The sequence below is a fragment of the Callospermophilus lateralis genome, chromosome 11 (genome assembly GCF_048772815.1).
Source record: "Callospermophilus lateralis isolate mCalLat2 chromosome 11, mCalLat2.hap1, whole genome shotgun sequence".
Lineage (NCBI taxonomy): Eukaryota > Metazoa > Chordata > Mammalia > Rodentia > Sciuridae > Callospermophilus > Callospermophilus lateralis.
In genome coordinates, this window is record NC_135315.1 from 87219678 (window position 1) to 87228234 (window position 8557).

The window sequence follows — 8557 nt, forward strand, 5'->3', positions numbered from 1 at the left end:
GAGGATGATTTTTCTTAGTTGTATTTTTCAAAACCTTACTCTGAATCACATATACTAATGTGATTCTAAGTAGTTGAATGGGAACTGACCAACACATTTAACTTACTTCCCTCGTACAAAATATTACAGACTTGCTCTTCAAAGGCACCAAATCAGAAAATTACTCAAGGATAATGTGCGCCAGAGAGATCTGTGTTGCCTTAGCCAAACATACTGAACCTGAGCCTCTGAAGATACATACTGGAGATATGAATTTATAACAAACTTCTAAAGTGATTCTCATTCACGTCAAAGTTTGAGAATGCAGCTTATATATAGCCTACCTGATTTAAGTCCTGAGAGTGCTGCAAATGTATTATGATACAGAAGGAAGGAATAAATGAACATTCCTCATCCATAGAGGGAACTTGGGAAATCTTAGCTTAAAAACCTCTTCTAATTAAGATTCATGAGGAGAAATGGTTTGTTTATAGAAAGACTTCTTCCTGGGTCATTAATTTTTAGAAAGGTTTATGCTCTTTCAGGAATTAGATTCATCTGGAAATACACAAGGGCTTGCTGAATGACACTAAAATGAACAGCTGAGTTCATGAGTGTGGTAAGAGACATTAAGAAAACAGAGCGGTTGTTAGATAAAATGCAATGTTGGGGAAAAACTGTCCTCCAGGCATCTATTTCCTTATAAAGTACTTGGAAATGATTTTTTTCTAATGGTAAATCATGTATGTACTTTTTTGAATAAATAGTTATATTTTTCCTTCAGCACACCTATTATTTATTATTTATTAATTGCTTGCACTGCTGGGGGTTGAACCCAGTGCCCTGTGCAAACTAGGCAAATTATCTACCACTGAGCCAACTCCCTAGCCCTGGTTTATTCTTAAATGTGTGTGTGTGTGTGTGTGTATTACATGTATATATGTATATGTATGTATTATATATAATACATCTATTGTATACATATTATATATTAGACATATATACATGTGTCTAATGTATTATTTATTATGAATAGTTAATATATACATTATATATATAATTATTTCCAAAGGCAAGTATAGGCTACTATAGAAAATTCAGTCTTACATTTCTAATTTGGGAAATTTTTGATCTGCCTTAATAAAATATGGTATTTTAATTTGTAAATTTATTTAATTTTCTCTGCAACTTAAAATATGTTCTATCATTACATAGTCTGTAGTTATTATTTGCCTATTATTGTTAACACTTTCTTCTGCAAAAGATATTTCATATTATTGTATCCATAATATTGTTTTTCTAATACTTATTTATAGAAAATCAAGATCACTGATTTACCCAGAATTATAGGAAATGCCATTCATCTCATGATGACTCATTTCACTAAATGAGTAAACAGTACAGCATTCCAATATTGTGTGTGTGTGTGTGTGTGTGTGTGTGTGTGTGTGTGTGTGTGTGAAAGAGAGAGAGAGAGGGAGAGAGAGAGAGAGAGAGAGAGAGAGAGAGAGAGAGAGAGAGAAAGAGAGGGAGAGGGAGAGGGTAGGGAACGATGGATAGATGCATAGATACTGGGGATATACTCAGGGGCTCTTACTACTAGGCTATATCCCCAGCCCTTTTTTATTTTTGTTACACACCATGTCTTTCTTCCCCATCTCATGAGCAGGAGAAGCACTGTTATGAGAGAGGAGAGGAATGTTTCTTCCAGTTTGACCCTCTCTTCCAGGAAATGTTTGTGGTCATAAGTCTCATTACATCTTGTGGGCTCTGACAATTGTTTTGTGTAGCCCTTTCCTAGAAGTGGAAACACATCTAGATAAAACTTTGCTTCTAATATCTTGACAAAGAGAGTACTGCTTGGGGCTGGACCCGGCCTTTCAGAGTGCTGCTTCAGTAGTGTAGATGAATATCAAATAGTGTAAATATTTAGGACAGTGGGTGAGATCTTAGCCTGGAGAGTTAAACAGACCTAGTTTATAGCCCAGGATCCTCATTTGAGTTAAAATTTTTCCAAAAAAATGGGTATATTAAAAGTCCTCAATTCTTCATACATTTGTAAAGTATGATTAAAGTAAGAAGTTTATCACAGTACATTACACACAGTACCTGCTATTTTTGACTGATACTACAACTACCACAATTATTGCTACCAATGCTCTCGCTTCTTATAGATAAATTATACACTTTTTGTGGGTAGCTGGTACTATGGTTTGAACTTAGAGGCCCTCTACTAGTGAGCCACACTACCAGCACATTTTAAAAAAATTTTATTTTGAGATGGGGTCTTTAAGCTGAGGCTGGTCTTGAACCTGGCATTCCTCATGCCTCAGCTGGTCTTGAACCTGGCATTCCTTATGCCTCAGCTGCAATTTCAGGCATGTCCTACCATGCTTGGTTCAGATAAATTATACACTTCTAATGGGAAAATGTGAGGAAATAGTGTAAAGACAGGATATAGGTGATCACCATCCTTGTCTGTTGCCAAGAAATTGCAGGAAGTTATGTGACCCATTCCTGTTACCAGTCAACAAATGTACTCTCGTATTGGCCAGAAATAAATAAAAAGGGAAAAGAATAGTCATGTAAGTATGATTCTGCTTTATAGTGGAAGCCAAGGATACTTCATCACAAATGCATTGAACGGTCTTCCCACCTAATCTTGCTCTACAGATACATACCCATGTTTAAAAGTGAAACCTTTGATAACTAAACTTATCCACCTAATGAAGGAGGTGGTAGAAGAAGTCTCTTGTGTCCCCAGCCTATCGCTATTCTCACAGGGCTCAATTAGGTGGCTGCACATAGCTGCAGGTTGCCTTGAAGGGAGTTGTACCCAGCTGGGGAGCCTGGGATCTCCAGGGCTGCATCTCATTTTTCCTCAAGGAGATTTTACGAGGTGGTGATTTTATTTCAAGAGGGCATGCCCCAGTGTGAAAGATCACTGAAGCCTCTTCTTAGGTCATGAAGGATAATGTCACATTGGTAAAAGAAAACCATCTGACCAAGCCCAGAGTCACTGAACAAGAGGAAAACAGATCAGAGTATCAGGAGAATTGATAATTGAGAGTCATTGATAGGAGCACCTACCAAAACTTTCACAGTTTATTATTATTATTTTTTTAAGAGGGACATACTTCTAATCTATGTGTAACAATAGGATACTTTCAATGCTGTACGTAGTTGAGTTATATTTAATTTCCTAGTATACTTCAGACATGAAAGAACTTCCTATCTTATTTCTTAGACTAGACAGGAGAATTGAGCCCTCTTGCAATGAAGCCTTAATTTAGACTGTTTCTTTATCATTGGTAAGCACTAAAGTTTCTATTTCTATACAAAAAGATGATGAATTACCTAGTTTTTTACTTTTCTTGGGCTTATTATATGTTGCATTCTCATTTTTCCTAAATTAATATAATTTTGACTTTTCCATAGATTTCCTATTTTAATTTAAACAATATTTTCATCACATTTTAGTTCTAAGCAATGAAAATAATTTATAGTATTCAGTTACATTGCAGAAAATATTGGCAATCAATGCTATTCTAAAATTAAATAGATTTTATTTTTAAAGACATTGCTGTATACATATACATACATAAAGGTATCCATACTTTTCCATATCATATATATGAATATATAGCATATATATTAAACTCACATGTGCCTTTTACTTGAGACATTAAATATGAATATAATCTGAGTACGAGTAGAAAATTTCTACTAGTTACTTGTATGAGTATATTGTATATGATTTTCAGTATAGGTATTCAAATATTCAGAAATAATTTTTAATTAAACAGTAACTTAAGTTTCTCTTCATAAAGGGCCAAATAAATCACAATGAATTTTCCCTTCATCATTTTTAGCCTGCAGCTGGACTTTTAAAAATCATTTAGAGATCTGTGAATCAATTCTAATGATTAAAGAGTGATCTAACTGAGGTTTCTTGAGCAAGTCTTCTTATGACTTTTGTGAGTAAGATTATTTTCGTATTTTCATATGTGAAGCAATTTCTCAAAAACACAAAAGCCTCAGAATAATGCTGGAGGGAAAATGTCTTTCTGATCTCAACTGAAAGCTAACCTCAACAGCTTGTGCTTTTCATTCTGTGACTGGGGTGGTGGGTTGTGGGGGTGGATTATCTCTGCCTGAACAGTGGAGTCTTTAGATCAAACACTAAGACTAGGAGATAAGGACAAAGACAAGTCTTAAATAAAATATACAAAAGCATAGTGAAAGGAGAATTAAAAAAAAACTATTGTTTTCATGGCTGTAGGAGCAAAGAGTCAAACCCTAGAAGAAAGGAAAGCAAAGATATACCTCTAAGTATCTGATTTTCAGAGTCATTGAGCCTGATCTGAGAATCAAATTTTTTTCTCCAATGACTTTATAATAATAGCCTATGCAAGATAAAAGCAGCTATCTCATAGGAAACACACATTTCTTTCTCTTGCATTCTAAATGCTTTCATTGGAAAGCAAACCTCAGCGCCCTTAGGACAATCCTCTCTCATGGGCAAGATAATTGTTCTAGATTTTGGTAAGTGTAACACCTTGCAATTCCTACAGGTTGCTTCACTACTATAGGGCTTTATGTTCTCAGGCTCTAAATTGAATAAATTACTTCATTCATATCCTCATCAAGAATATTGTTATGTGGGAACAAAGAAAGATTGTCATTTCTTACCTCATGCATTTGTGAGAAAAATAAAACAATCAGGTCATCACAAATAGGCTCATATTTCCACACAAATGACTTTATTGTTGAATTTATTCCTGACCAAGAATATAGCCCTAGATTCATTAAAAAAGTACCTAAGAATAATTTATGAAAAAATTAGATAGTAATAGGCATAATTGTTGAAATTCATTTTTCAAACACCATAAAGTTTTTAATGTATTGACAGTAAAATAGGAAATAATATTCATTGAACACTTCTTCTGTAAAAAAAAAAAAAAAACATTAAATTCAGTACTTTCATTGTATAATTTAATCATCTACTAGATGTTATCCTCCTATTATAGACAAAAAAATATCTGAGATTAAATAACCAGTATGGTATAGATCCTACAATTAGAATTAAAGAACTTAAGCACCTTATTTTATTCTGTGGCTATAATTTTAGGAAACAAGGATAACAGAATTTATATGTGTGACATAATTTCATCATTTTATCAAATGGATGTAAAATAAGAACTGATATTTAACATTGTGCTGTTGCACTAGAATTTGAAAAGCTCATTTTGTGAGTGATCTATATAACACATATATCAGGTGAATAAAGTCCAATGAATTTCTTCTTTAATTAATAGATTTTCTTTTAATAGAGAATTATGTATTCAAAAGTATTCATTAATTAATATTCATCATTATTAAAGCGGCTAACATCCAGCTCAAGAACCTAGCTGATGAACACAAAAATAGAAACCCTGTATTAGAGAAGTAGATAATGATGGCTGGGGTAGATAGGAATTTCAATTAAGAGAAGACTTGCAAAAATCTTAGAAATTATAAAATTAGGTGAATAAATAGCTAAAGTTTTTATCATAAGATCTAAATATCAAGAAATGTGATAACAGGGATTGGATATGGTATGTTGTCTCTATGACAAGAGGTAGGTAGAAACTATCAAACAGGAATTGAGCAGGAGTGGGAACTATATAAATTCCTTTCTCAGCCCAGAACAAAGATCTTTTGATATAGAGATGGATGGCAAGAAATAGGAGCAAGAATTGAACTGGAGAGCCAGATACAGATGATACTGCCATAGCAAATTGTCATATCCAAATCTGAAAAAAAAATTCTCTTATTTTAGTAGGTCCATTTTCTTTACCACTCCCCTTCCCCCCCACACACACACATGCATACATTCTAGAGAGCTGATCATCCCTTGGTTTCTAGGATGCTGATATAATTGAATTACATGCTTGTAACACATTATACAGTTAGTTTTAAATGGAAATAAAACTACCATTATATTGGAAGAGGGAATTGAAAAAAGAAAGCTGGGAGAAGAACAGGGAGATGAGAAAGGAGAAAAGAAATAAGACTGAGCTTTGATACCCTGCCTCTGAAAGTCAAATGAGAGGACAAGACCCTGAAAGGAGACCAGATTAGACAGGGAGTAGGAAGGAAAAGAGTGATTATTAATTCACTCAAGCATTCATTTATTTAACAATTTTTAAAATGCTCATTATAAATATATGCTGTGCTGGGTGTATAAACCTTAAAGAGCCTCCTATTGTGGTTGGGAGGTAAATGAGTAAAGCAACAATTATGTGAAAATTGTAAGAACATGACAAAACTGTACTGGGATGAAAATGAGAAGAAAGAACACTAGTTCAGGTCTGGTCCTTGGAGAGTGGAGAGGACTCTCCAAGGACCAGACCTGGATTAAGAATCCCAGTGACTTGGTTATGTCATAAAGATTGAACAGAAACTATACCAGTATATAAGTGGCACATGAAACATCCCATAGATGTGATATCACTGCCCTTGTTTGGGATTTAAAATATCATTAATGGCTGTATCAGTCAAGATCTGATAAGGAAACAAAGATTCCTCAGTACATTGGACAGTGAAAAGTTAATATAAAGAATTTTGACTTTAACAACACATCATTAAGGTGAGTGTTTCCAAGTATTAAGAGAATTGTAGAGGAAAAAGTATTAGCAGAAAGCACAGCCACTAAGCCTAGGACCAAGACAGATCTCATCCCCCATTCTAGCAGGGCTGAGATCTAGATCTTGCTGGAGAGGGCTTGCTTATGATCAATGCCTGGCAGAAGTTTCTGAGGTGCTAACACAGTGGAACTGACCAGAAATTTACCCTCAGTAAATTGCTAGAAATTGGCCCTCCAATTTCAAAGAGATAAGTAACTACAGAAAGAAGTATGAGGGAGACGCTGGGTGCTATTGACGATTGTATACTATAGGAACCAAGTGTTGAAAAAGCTCTGCATGTTGCAGAACTGCCACTTGCTCCTCAGGAATCAAATTCTGGAAACAGAGCAGGAGTGAACAGGCTACATACTTTGAAGGAGGAGCCCAGAACACCAATCCAGAAAGAAACCCTTCTCCTCCAGTGTCCTTCCACCGCCCTCTGCTGACACAATTTAACATTACACAAACTGGCAAGGAAAAAGGAAACCAGCTTTATTTTCACAAAGCAAGTATTAAAGGATGGGTTTAGAGTTGAGGGCTCATAAATTGATGACTGTCAAAATGGATTACAGGGTACTTGGAGGTATTTTAAATGGGGTAGGAGGAAAAAAGGCAGTTAGGTGCTTACAGACATATGGAAGGGGCAAGGACTTCAGAAACAGCGTAGTCCATATTCTCTAATGTGTGAAAGGATATTGGCTCTGTATCTAACACCTATGAAAATATATATTCAACTGCTATTTTTTGTGCATATACTCTGGAACTATATAGAGAAGAAAACTTGGGAAGAGAGTTTATGGAGTTAACTATGTTTTCCTTTAAATATCAATTCATACAGAATCCTCAGTTCCTTAGAACCATGTGTGGCAATATGAATTTCAGATTTTACTGTGACCTAGGTCATGGTAAGTACTATAAATAAAATGTTAAAGGTGTGGTACTGTCAAATTTTCAGAGAAGATAACTCTCATTCAACAATCCTTGCAGGATTTCTGTCTTGCAAAATATTCTTTCAAAGCGGTTTCCCCTTCCTACCATTTATCTCATTCTCTAAGTACATATTAATGGGCAGTAGTGTTTGATTGAGTCTGTATTGCCCACTTAGCTGCAAGCTTCCCATGGATAGGAACTGTTTACCCCATGTTATTTTCTGAGTACTTCACCAATTTCTAGCCCAGAGTAGTATGTCAATAATAATATACTAAAGAAAAGTTTCTCAGATGAATAACTGAACATATCATCTCAGGTTTTGCTAAGATGGTATTGACAGTCCAGGGGAATTTCTGACTGTTCTTCTTGATGCCACTGAGAGGTAATAACGTTTCCATCAACCTCATTTAGGTAAGAAGTGCTTCTGATACCAACAAGTATGTTATCAGTGGATTTCCTATTTACACTTTCATATTACATATGAAGCTCCCCACCCTTTTGCTCAGAAATGCTATAATTTTTCTTTGCTTCTGGAGAAAACTACAGCATTGCCTGGACTCCTTTTCCAGCCACTTTGGTTTGAAGCCTGCTACTTCAGATTTCTGACTTCACTGACTCATTCTCTTCTCAGAAATCAAATAAAAGGGAGGGGGGATGAAGCCTTGATTAAATTCTCATTTGAAAAATATTTATATACCGCTGTAACCTATTCAAAATGTACATACTCAAAATTTGGGTGAAGTGTATTTTTGTCTTGACAAACATGCTGCCAATAGAAATATATATCTAGTATGAAAATTAATACCTTGAGCTATGGCTGTCAAAATTCTTTGAAGTAATGGGCCCTTACAGAGAGTACATTATTCAGAATAGCTTAAAACATGCAAACAATCTACAAGGAGATTCATAGGCTATAAAATTATTCTAAGTCAGAACAAAATTTCCCTGATCCTTAAAGGAATTTAGCTATTAATTTTTAA